Source organism: Protopterus annectens, chromosome 6.part1, assembly GCF_019279795.1.
Source record: "Protopterus annectens isolate FY-2018-M chromosome 6.part1, PAN1.0, whole genome shotgun sequence".
NCBI classification, from domain to species: domain Eukaryota; kingdom Metazoa; phylum Chordata; order Ceratodontiformes; family Protopteridae; genus Protopterus; species Protopterus annectens.
Window position 1 is genome coordinate 33675311 of NC_056738.1, and position 12739 is coordinate 33688049.

At 47.0% G+C, this 12739-nt stretch overlaps 1 protein-coding gene across 1 annotated transcript in view; it reads right to left on the reverse strand.

The window, feature by feature from the left end:
* CAD (carbamoyl-phosphate synthetase 2, aspartate transcarbamylase, and dihydroorotase) overlaps positions 1-12739 on the reverse strand; it is a gene marked incomplete in the record, with an annotated part of 2299829 nt that overhangs the window by 1394073 nt on the left and 893017 nt on the right.

Below are 12739 nucleotides of genomic sequence, written 5' to 3' on the forward strand. Positions count from 1 at the left end.
TTCTTAGTTCTTGTACTGTCCGATCAGTGAAGAATATTGCAACAGTGATATGGAAGGACATAGTATAGTTGTGCAAACTATTACCATAACAGTAGATGTCTTTCTCTTCACTGTTGCAGTATTCATTCCTTCCCCTCCCTTCTTTCCCCATCTTTTGTCAACCTCCTGGCCATGGAGCTCTGTTTCTTTCACTTCTAAACTTTCTTCTTCTGGATGTATATGTTCTACGTTGTCCTTGGGGGGGGGGGGGGTATTTTGTTCCTTTTGGGGCAAGTCGTTACGTATTTTTGTCCATATGTCTCCTTTATGCCCTACACGGGAAGCATAGACGTGACGGATAACACCTACAAAATCCAAAGGCTTTGGTATACCGCCCAAATGATGGGCTATCCTTGGCAAGAGACCCTTCAGAGCAAAATACTGCAACAGCAATATGGAAGGACACTGTCAGGTACCTTAGCATCCTATACTACTAGTATCAAAAGATTCATTCATTTGTACTTGTTGCAGGACAAAACACCATTTAGTGAATACAAGGTACCTAAAAGGACCCATTACTCCAAGGAGACTAAATGGTTCACAGTGTTTAAAAATTTAGAGTTATGTACTTACCATAACTTGGCATCTGTGCCATCCAGTGTCATTCATCACAGATCGGTCTTGGATCTGACCTCACATCTGAGCCGGCAACTTATCAGACAGATCCAAAGCTCAAGCTCCTCTCCTTCCCATAATCCCTTGCGACCTTATACCCGTCAAATAGAGGGTACTAAATTAGCTGAAATGCAGAAGCCAAAAATGTCTCGCCAAATACAAGCCACTTCAGCCTCACCAGAACCCCCAGAAGGAAGGAAGGAAGGCAGGAATGTGACAAATAATGACACTAGACAACACAGATACCAAGTTATGGTAAGTATGTAAGTACCTGATGCTATCGATGTCATTCTTCACACATGGGTCAGAGTCCCCAGCTACTTTTGACCCTGGGTGGCCTCAAGGAAGAATATGCTGGAGCATGGAGGAATGAAAGGAAGCCCTGTTCCTAGATACCAAGTCCAATCTGTAGTGCGAAATGAAAGTGTGTGGATTAGACCACGTTGCAGCAGCACAAATCCCACCAATGGAAAGTCTAGCCAAAACCACTGATGACATAGTAACAGGCCTTGCAGAGTGGGCCTTAATTAGTCTGGATAGTAGTTCTAAATGCTGACTAGCATAAATGAAGGAAATACAACCAGCAATCCACCTGGAAATAGTCACTTTAGAAACTGCCTGGCCTTTCTGTTCTGAGAAAGCCACAAAAAGTTGGTCCAACTTTCTAAACCCCTCAGTCATTTTAAAATAAAAACCCAATTGCCTGTGGACATCTAAACAATGCAAGACATTCTTTATTGGAGTAATTAGGGAAGAAGACTGGTAGTTGAAACAAATGACAGATTAGTTTCAGAGGCCACTTTAGGGAGAAAAGAAGGATTTGTTCTACGAGACACCCTTGTCCATATGAAAGATCATGAACAGTGGCTTAATGCACATAGCCTGAAGTTCTGAGATCCTCTTGGCAAAAGTAATGGCTACTAAAAAGGCAGACTTCAAGGAAAGGAATTTAATATCACATGAACCAACTGGTTCAAAAGGTTTTTGCATTAGGGACTGCAGCACCAAAGTCAAATCCTATGGTGGGGATGGATCCTTAATAGGAAGTCTAAGAAAAACTCCTTTTCGAAAGGCTTTGCACAGTTTGGAGAAAAGGTATGCTCATCGTTGATATGGAAATTAGAAATGGCAGCTAACTGGATCTTAATGGTAGAAAAACTCACCCCATCCTGAAAAAGGAAAGATAAGAACAGCAAAATATCAAAAATAGGGGCTGAAACAGGATCTAGATTCCACTGCCTGGCCCAAATGGAAAACCTTTTCCATTTACTGGAACATACCTTCTTTGTAGACAGCTTTTGAGAACCAAAATAATGCTCCTCATCAGGGAAGGAAGCCTGGACTACTAAAGGATTACTGGAACTGGAGAAAAAAATGCGGTTAAATGAAAGGTCTGGAGACTGGGAACTGGAAGCCCCACAAGCATGAGAAATGATATCCGGAATGGGATCCAGTATCCAAGGTGGATACTTCAGATGAGACCTTAGGAAGGAGAGTCATGCCGGACGATGCCAGAAAGGGGCAATGAGGATTAGAAAGGTCTTCAGGTGAGCTTTCTGTAAGACTTTGGGTATTAGGGGAATAGGAGGCTAAGCATAAAGGAGATCTGGAGGCCAATCGTGAACAAGAGTATCCCTGGATGACTCCTGATTGGTGGGGGGGGGGGGGGGGATCATGGCAAAGTAATTGCTGCATCTGTGGCTGTCTGACGAAGCAAGAAGGTCGCAGCATGGTTGATCCAAATGGTTGAAGATTTACCTTGCCACTGACAGATTCAGGGACCACTTGGGAGGACTCAAGAGATGGACCTGCTGAGTTTGTCGGCCAGCACGTTGGAACTCCTGGGTATAAGAGTTGCAACAAGAAAGCGCCTGGAAGACATCACCCATTCCCACACACTCACGGCCTCTCTGCATATAGGATAAGACAGTGTTCCCCCTTGCATGCAGACATATCAGACAACTGCCACGGTGTCAGTCTGAATTGCTATGGTCCCCAGAGGGAGGCATTCCTAGAAGTCTTGCAACGTTAGAAGGACTGCTATAATCTCTAGACCGTTTCTATGCAATTTGATCTCTATGGGGAACCACGTGCCTTGAACCATCCTGCCCTGAAAGTGCCCCCCACCCCCAACAGGGAGGTGTTCATGGTGACTGGCCTTGGGGAGGACAAAATGGCCTGCCTAGAAATAGGCCCTGAGACTGAAGCAACTAATGATTCCTGCACACCCGAGTCAACTTTATTGTCATACACATGGGCTGAAACAGAATGGACCACTGGACTACAAGGGTCCATTGGAAAACTCGCATATGATACCAGGTGAGAGGCACCAGTTGAACGGCAATTGCCACAGAGCTTAGCATTTTAAGAATCAAATGAACAGGCAGGCATGCTAGATCCAACAAGGCAGACTTGATCTTGAATCAGCTGGACCCTGCGGGAAGGCAGTGCTGCAGTCTATGATGCAGTGTCCAACAGAACTATGAATTTCAGGTTTCAGAACTAGATTGGACTCTGGCAGATTCACTGTGATGCCTAGATTCTGGAAAAGACTGAGGACATATCTGGTCACCAGTGTTAGCCAATACCTTGTAGGAGCCATGAGAAGCCAATGATCCAGACAAGGAAAAACCTGGAAACCTTGCAGCTGGAGATGACTGCCACCACTACCACACATTTAAGTAAACACTTGGGGGGGGGGGGGTTCCAGTGAGTCCAAGGGGCAGGGCTCTGAAATGATCACGACTGTTCCCTAACTAAAAGCACAAGTGTCTCCTGGAGCATCTGTCAACCTTTATATTACAGTAGGCATCCTTGAGATCCACTGAACACATCCAATCATCCTTGCACAAGAGAGGCAGAATGGACTTCGTGACCATCCGGAACTTGGATCTCTTGGCAGAAAGGTTTCGCTTGCTGAGGTCCAGAATCGGGCAGAGGTCTCCGGTCTTTTTTTGGCACCAAAAAGCAGCAGATTCGGTTTCGCTTGCTGAGGTCCAGAATCGGGCAGAGGTCTCCGGTCTTTTTTTGGCACCAAAAAGCAGCAGATTCGGGACCCTTGTTGTCCTGTTGGGATCTCTTGAATGGCTATATCAAAGGAGGTCATGCACCACGAGATGGGCCAACTCCTTCTGTTGGGGTGGTACGTCTGGAAGAAATTTCCAGAATTGGAAGGTGCTACAAAAAGGGAATGGAGTAACCCCTGGAAATAATTTTTAGCACCCACTGATCAGAGGTGATACTTGTCCAGGCTAGTGGGTGAAAGGAAAGAATGACCCCCAACTGCCTCCAGTGCAGGACAATCAGGCGGCACTTCAGGAGCACAGGAAGGGCTTCTCCAAGAAGGATTCTCTGGCGCCCTGGTTTTGTAGACCCCCCCCCCTGTACCTTGGGCGGCAACTACCGTTGAATCCCCTGCCTGGGCCTGTAGAAGAGGATTCTTTGGGAGCGTTCTGAAAGGAAGACAAGACTCCTCTGGAACCACAGCTTCTTACTTCCTCTCTGAGTCTTAGAAAAGGGCCTCAGGGGAGTAGAAAACTTGATCCCTACAACGAAGAGAGTCTTGCCCTTTATGCTTACTGTGGATTAAAGTTTCCTTAATAGACGGTCCAAACAAAGTAGAAGCATCAAAGAGGGAGTTAGTGAAAAATGCCTTAAAGGGTTTTGCAAACCCGGAAAGGCAAAGCCAGGCATGCCGTCTGAAAGCAATGCCAGTGACTGCCGCTCAAAAGGTGGCCTTCACAGTATTGGATATTAAACTCATTGAAGCATTGGCTAAAGACATGAGAGTGGACAGCCTCAGAGGGATTAACTTGAGGCTCTTTGGAGGCAACAACTGACAGGAAAGTTAAGTTCCAAAACCAACTCCTTCTGAAGCCGGGTAAAGTGGGCCCAGTAATAAAATGCTCACAGACCAAAAGTATCCAAGGCAAACGGACGCTTTCCAAAACAGTTAAATCGCCCAGGAATCCCTGTTTGGGGGATGGACTGAGGAGCTTTGCTCAGCTAGCTGCTTCTTAGTAGCAGTGGCCACGACAATGGCATTGACGGGAAACCCCTTTGCTCCAAAAAGGTCTATCCTTAGGACTGAGGAACTTATTGGCGTTCTTTGGGACAGATTCCACTGTGTCCTGCTCCTTCCAAGCTATGCTGGTGATGTGGTCCACATGCTTGTCAGCAAGGGGAAACCTGGGTGAAGATCGGCCTGTCGCAAACGTCTTCAGGTACATGGACTCATCCAAAGACGGGGATTGGGAAGACTATTTGTCTCTCTGAGAACTTCCAGGATATCCCCAAAAGAAACCTCCTCAGGAAATCTGGGGGACCCATCTCCCCTCCTCAAAATCCATGTCTTCAGTAAGGGACTCTATGTGGGAGTCCAAGTGCCTCCTGTTGCACGTTCTCTTCCGAGGGGGTTCCTCCATGGTGGACTCAGAGGAGGACTTGGAAGAGAGGAGTACTCCAAGTGGGGCAGTGTCCGTCTAACAGCGCTTGAGGAAGGGCTGACCCTGGATGGATGATGAGGCCTCAGCACCCAATCCCCAGAAAAGCTGGGTAGACCTTGAGAAGACAGAGGTAACTGCCAAACTTGAGAAGGTCCTCTCTCCCGCCTGGAATGCCGACGGACTCGATGAAGCCCCTCCCCATCCCCAGCAGCTGGGGCCACCTAGGAAAGGAGAAGGGACCCCAACGTAGCACTAAAGCTCCCATACTACATCAACACCGAACTGTCTAGCGCAGAAAGCCTCAAAGGAAGCGAGTGGTCTGGAAAATCCAGACCCAAACCCACCCAAAGGGAATTCGCATCGACCCCTTCGAGACTAGTCCCACCCTGGTCCAAGGGCTGCAAAACAGAGTCAGCCAGGGACTCTGAGACGAGAAAGGGGGGGATACTTGAAACTGTCAGCCTCTCACTAGAAATCTCCTGGCCTTGACATTCCAAAACCTGTTGGATTGGAAGAGGGTAGATCTGTGGACAGGAAGTGTTTCCTAGCGACAAGAGCAGGGGACAGAAGCAAGCCCAACTCGATTTGGGCCTTCAGGAAACTACTCAACATCCTATCCATGTCTGAGGGAAGGAGACTTAAGTATCTACAAGAAACTGAAGAGCTGCCAGATCCTGCTGGAGATCCAACCCCGGATCTTGCAGTCCTATGGCCTCCAGATCCAACCTTGGATCTTACAGACCTATGGCCTCGAGAAGGATATCAGCTCTGGCAAGTCAGATCCGAACTCCTGGAGGACTTCTAAGGGGTACCATCAATAACAATAGGATCTGACAACCTGCTAGGGTTCAAATGTTGGCAAACCATACTGGACGGATCCAACAAACTGGTCAGATCCAGGAACAGCTTGCTTCTACTTGGATCCGAAGGCCTCGATCTGCTAAGGCCTTGGATCCGAGAGTCTGATTCGAAGCTCTCCAAATGATGGACCTCGGATCTGAAGCCGAAGAGGCTGGGCTTAGATCCAGGATCTGTGTTCTGAGACCCTTGGCTTTTTTGGAAGAGAACAGGATCCCTCCCCAGAAGGAGGAGGAGACCCTGTGATGGCCTGGAAGGGGAGTCTGAAGGCAGAGGACAACCTTGCGGCAAGCCTCAGCAAAAGTTTGCTGTGGCATTCTATGATGGCTCTGGAGATGAATGCAGCACAAATGTTGCATTCAACCTCCAGGTGCTCCAAACCTAAATAGTACAGACACTTCCCGTGCGAGTCGGAGCACGCCATCTTCCGACTACATGACGGGCAACTTTTAAAAACTGAAGCATTTCAGCCATCCTAACCTGCAGTACCCTCACAGACGCACAGAAAAGGAGTTTTTTTTGGAGAAAAAAGGACCAGCTATAAGAAAAAGGCACAAAGAGCATCGCACTAGGAGGTGGGAGAGGGGAGAACCTACCTAGGCCAAAAACTAGGTTCTAACATGGATGGGGAGGAATTAAACTATACTAACGATAGTGTAGAAACACTCAAAAAGGAAGGACAGGAAAGGAAGCCAAACCCCACCTCCCCCCAAAAAAACGCACTTAACTGTATTTCTTATGCTTGAGCCTGGAATCAAGTCTGTAGAGATTCAGTGGCAAACAAGATCTGAGGATTACAAGGTAGCAAGAGATTATGGGAAAGGGAGGAGCTTGAGATCAGAGGTCAGATCCAAGTACCATCTGTGAAGAATAATAACAGACAGCATCAGATCATATAATCACTTGATACGAGGCAGTTAACTAGAACTGTTAAGACAAGCATTTACACAGCATTGCATTATAAAACAATGGGTGAAACATTTACTTTAGACTTTAATAAAAGCATGACAAAGATGGTTACATTTGAAGACACAGACAGGGATAGACTGTCATGCAGCTTTTACCTGGAAAGGAGAAGTAAACATGCTATTAAGCACTGCCTACAACCTTCAAGAGAGAACAGATAAATTCAGGCAACCATGTCCATCTAAGCAACAAAGTGTTCCTTTCACAGAACCAGTTGTCAAAAATTTGCTGTTCAAAGCAACCCTTAGCTCTGAAATCAGATTGAACCACTGGGGGATCTTGAAGATATGGCTGCTGGTCATAACTCGTAACAGTAAACCTTTACCTTACTTAACTTTATCTTACCAGCTAAAATGAAACATAGGGGGTCCTTCCTGACAAAGGATTGAAATGTATGCCCACTGAACAAAGGAGCTAAATGTCCACATTAAACAGAATGTCACATTAAACAGAATGTCACATTCCAGTTTTCCCCCAAATACATCACCTACATGTTCAGAACACTTTTCTTGATCTGAATAACTGCCAACAAACCAAGCTTAAACTATTTTCTTCTACATAAATCTTATTTGAGAAATTAATTTGTGTCTGCCTTTATGACCAAATGTAAACGGTAAAGATTAAAAAGCTATGTACTCACCATAACGTTCCATGTGAGTTGTTCATCTCGCCTTCATTCTTTACTGATGGGTTCGGAGCCGATCCATTGGCTCCAGTACGGCTGTATGCAAAGCTCGAGGCAAAGCCCCTATCCCATGATGCACTGTGAATGACCTCAGATCATGTTTGCTGCGTGTACTATAACCATATAAAAGAGCTGTCCTCCAATGGAGGGGAAGAATTGAGCAAACAGGATGAGACCTAACTCTAGGTCAACTATCAGCCAGGAGGGAGGGACATAAGAATGAAGGCGAGATGAACAACTCACATGGAACATTATGGTGAGTACATAACTTCTTAATGTGAAGTTGTTCAATCTCGCCGTTCTTTACTGACGGGTAGCGTCCCTAGCACCATCAATCTCGGGTGGCTCACGGGAGTACATTCTTCAGAACCGTACAGCCAAAGGAAGCTCTGTCCCTGGAGGCCTTATCAACTTTGCAATGAGTGATAAAGGTATTAGGTTTAAACCAAGTGGCTGCTGCACAAATGTTATCAAGGAGCAATTTGGCTTGGAATGCAGAGGATGTAGAAACTGCCCTGGTTGAATGAGCTTTAATCTTGTGTTGTAAAGGCATATTAGCAGCTGATTAGACAAAGGTGATACAATCAGATAACCATTTAGAAAGAATTGTTTTAGCCATTGGTCTACCTTTTCTGGCTTCAGGGAATGAAACAGAGCTGGTCTGATTTCCTGATATCTTTTTTCTATCCAAATAAAATCTGAGCTGTCTGTTAACATCAAGTTTGTACAACATATACTCCAATTTATTGGCATGATTAGGGAAGAAGACTGGTAACTCAATGACTTGGCTGATAATAGATTCTGAGCAAACTTTGGGCAAAAAAAGAGGGGTTTGTCCTAACAGATACTCTGTCAGCAGGAAAAATCAAATAAGGAGGGCTGACAGATAAAGCTTGAAGTTCTGACACTCTGCTGGCAGAAGTAATAGCTAACAGAAATATGGTTTCCACGGCAAATATTTGAGGTCACAAGATGATGCTGGTTCAAACGGGGAGAATTATATGAGACAGCATAAAATTTAGATTCCATGGAGAAGGAGTTTTCACTGGAGGCCTCATATGAAAAGTTCCTTTCAGAAAGGTCTTGGATAACTTGCGGGACATTATATTTCGCCCGTCAATTCAGAGATGAAAGTTAAATATAGCAGCCACCCGAACTGTTGCAGCTGCTGCTCCTTTATTAAAAATCAGTCAAGAATTCTAGTATGGATGTCAAGGGGGCTTGGTAAGGATCAATGTGCTGCTTAAAGCCCATATGGAAAATCTCTTCCACTTACTAAGATATAATCTTTTAGTGGACGGCTTATGAGAAGACAACGATCTGTTTTGTCTCACTGGAAAAGTTAAGAAGCCCGGCTATAAGGGGAACTGGAGCAGCCAAGCTGTCGGCTTCATTGACTGCAAAGAAGGATGGAGATCCCCTGACAAATGTGCCAGAAGGTCCAAAACTGGGTCCAGAATCCAGGGATCCTCCAAAAGATGATTATGAAGGAATGGGAACCAAATCTGCCAAGGCCAATGAGAGGCTATAAGAATGATGGTCCTTCCCAGGGATTTTGCTTTCTATAGATGTTTGGGTATCAGTGGGATGGGGTGGAAATGCATAGAGGAGAGCCAGGGGCCAATCGTGTACGAGTGCATCTCTCGGATTCTCCCAGAGGAGGAATCAGGGCAAAGTAGCTTCTGTATTTCGTGTTGATGTGGCTGGCAAAAAGGTCGCAGCAAGGCTGGCCCCATTTGTGGAAAATCCTGTCCGCAATCTTTCTTGAGGGGACCACTCGTGTGGCAACAAGATTGCCCTGCTCAGTATGCTATCACGTTGGTTCTCCCCAGGATGTGCGTTGCAAACAAAGTGCTGGGAGGAAACAGCCCACTGCCAAACTGAGGGCTTCTCGGCAAAGGGCGTAAGACTTGGTTCCCCCCAGCTTGTTCCAGTACCAAACTACAGACATACTGTCTGTCTGAATTGCAATTGATCCTAGGGGAAGAGAGACCTAGAACTATTATGATGCCAAAAGTACTGCTCTCATCTCCAGGACAATGATATGCAAATTAGACTCTTGATCCGTCCATGTGCCTTGGGAAGTCTTTCCCTGAAAATGCCCCCCCCCCCCCCCCTATCAGGGAAGATTGTCTGTGGTGACAGTGGCTATTCTAGGGGGTAGTACAAAGGGGCGTCCTACGGTTACGTGAAGAGATGTCAACCACCACTGGAGATCTTTCTTGCAAGAGCTCGTAATTAAAATCATATGATCCATTGTAAGTTCCTGATAAGACCATTGAGTCAACAACAGCCACTGAAGAATTCGCATATGCATCCTTGCTAATGGTATGGCCAGGATTGCTGCAGCCATCAAACCCAATACTTTTTGAACTTCTGAAGCTGGTGCTGTCTTTCGATACCAATGCGCTTACATGCGGATGAAAAAGAAGAACTCTCTCAATTGGTAGTCTTAGAGTGGTGGTTGAAGTATCCAACTCTGCCCCGATAAAAATGATATGCTGCGATGGCAACAAGGCAGACTTTGTGAGTTGACTGTAATGCCTAAGTGATGGCAGGGTATCAGAGTGTATTCCCTTGCCTGAATCAGTTGATACCTGGTGGCGGCAGTACGGAGCCAATAGTCTAGGTACGGAAGCACCTGGAATCCTAGACGCCTCAGGTGAGCAGTGACCACTGCCATGCATTTGGTGTACACTCTGGGGGCTGTAGTGAGATCAAAGGGCAGAGCTCAAAACTGATAAATGATTGGCTCCCAGCCGGAAACGTAGGTGATCTCTGGATGGCCTGGCCATTTTTATGTGGTAGTACACATCCTTGAGATCTATCGAGCACATCCAACTGTCTTTCCCTAAAAAGGGAAGTATAGACTGTAGCGTAACCATCCGGAACTTCTCTTTCTTCACAAATTGGTTGAGCCTGCTGAGGTCCAAAATGGGTCTCCAGTGACCTGTTTTCTTTGGAACCAAAAATAACCTTGAGTAAGTTCCAAATCCTGTTTGGTCTGCTGGAACTGGCTGGATGACTTTTCTAGCAACTTGTGGACCTCTATAGTTGCTTGCTCCCTGTAACTAGGTGGAACGTCCAGGATTCTCCTGGTGGACAGGGGGAGTGGGGGGATGGCGAAAGGTATGAAATACCCTCTGAAAAGGATACTTTGTACTCAGCTGTCTTATTTTTTGCCAGGCGTCTGGATACAAAGATGAGCGACCCACGACTGCCTCCAGAGCAGGACAGTTGAGCCTCCTTTCAGGAGCGCTGGTAGGACTGACCAGAGAAGTGATCTCTCACCCTGATGCTGCGGGCTCCCTCTGCCACGAAGGCGGTGTCTTCCACTATTACCCCCCTCCTCTGCCCCTAGAGGGGAGTTCACCACGTGTGCCCTGAAAGGCTCCTAAGGCTTTCCGGAACCACATTTTTCCTCCCCTTTGGCCTTTGGGGTAAGGCCGAGTAGGGGTGGAATAACGGACTCCGATGGAAGACAGAGTATTTCCCTCCTGTTCACACCTTGTCAAAGTTTCCTTCACTTTTGGCACAAAAAGGGATGAGCCATCAAAAGCGGGGTTTATGAATGAAGACATAAATGGCTCCGCGAAGTAACACAAGCACATCCAGGAATGTCTTCTGCGAACAATTCCTGTACCTGCTGCCCTACTCGTTCCATCAGCTGCATATGATATGAGACGCATGGATGAGTTGACTATAGAATTTAGGGTAGCAAGCTGGGCAGCAACTTTGTCAAAGGCCCCTGCAACTACAGTACCCTGAAGAGCATCTCCCTACTCCTTAAGGAGCTCTCTCTGTAACCTAGTGAAATGGGTCAAATAGTTCAATGAACGGACATTAAAGGTTGCTGAACTAAACATGATTTTCCCATATCAATCCATGATCCTAGACTCTCTATTAGGAGGGTGAATAGACTATGAAGTCCCAGAAATTTCCTTTTTGGTGGCTGCCGCCACCATGGCATCAACAGGAACTCCTGTGGACAAGAAAGTTTTATCTGTTGGTGCAGATATAAATTTATTAGGCCTCCTAGGAATAGGCTCCATGGACTCCGGTGACTCCCATGCCCTCCGAGATACCAAATGCATGAGCTCATCGAAGGGTGGAGACACCAAAGAGGTGGAGGGTTGAAACCCAAAAGCCTTCAGGAGAACTGACTCATCCTCAGGAGGGCTTTTGGACTGCCAATCACCCCTCTGCCTCAGGATCTTGAGCATCTTAGCAAAGGAGATAACCTCAAAGGGGGACTCTTCTGACTCATCCAAGTCAGTGTCAGATGTTAAAGACTCCTATGGGGAGTCCAAGTGTCTACTCTTGCACAATCTTTTCCTTGGAACCTCCTCAGTGGGAGCGCCTCTGGGGAGGTCTCGGAAGAGCAGGGGGCACCCTGTGGGGCTACCTTGAGGCTCTGGGTCTCTACACCTAGCCTGGAAGATGGAAGCAGAAGCAGACACAGGCACTTTGGGGGATGAAGAAGCAAGGCCTGAAACAGAGGATGTCTTGGGGGACAAGGCTCTCCTCATGGCTTCAAAGGCACCATGGCTCCGATGTGAATGAGTCGACGGACCCAAAGGAACAGTCAAACCCTCCTGCACAGAGACCATGGGCTCAGAGCTGGAGGTAGGACCAGAGCTCATCCAAGCAGAAGCCCCGAGAGAAAGAGTAGGCACTGACAAGTCGGTCCGACTATCCTCCCTGGACCCGACTGGAGAGTGTCGGCTCCTAGAGTCCACGGTCGGCGCCAAGGACGTCATGGAAGGAGCCAAGGACACTGGAGCAGGTATTGGCTTAAAGGGCTCCACGACCAACAGGTCAGCTCCCTCTGGCTCCGAAGGTCCGGTACGGCTTGGAGGAGTAGTAGTCAACTCAGGGGTAGTGGTCTTCGGTTGCGAAGCCGCTTGGGTCACGGCCAACAATTTAGCAGGGCCTGGTGCCTGTAAAAGCTTCTGCACCAATCTATCCATATCCAAATCAGACAAGCTGACAGAAGACCTAGAAGAATGCACCGACTGAAGTAGTGGAGATGGAGGCTTTTCGGATACCGGCTCCAAGGCTGTGCTAGAAAGACAGCTCAGATCATCCAATCCCAACAGAAAAGCCAGGCCCCGAGTGACGAAGCACTGGC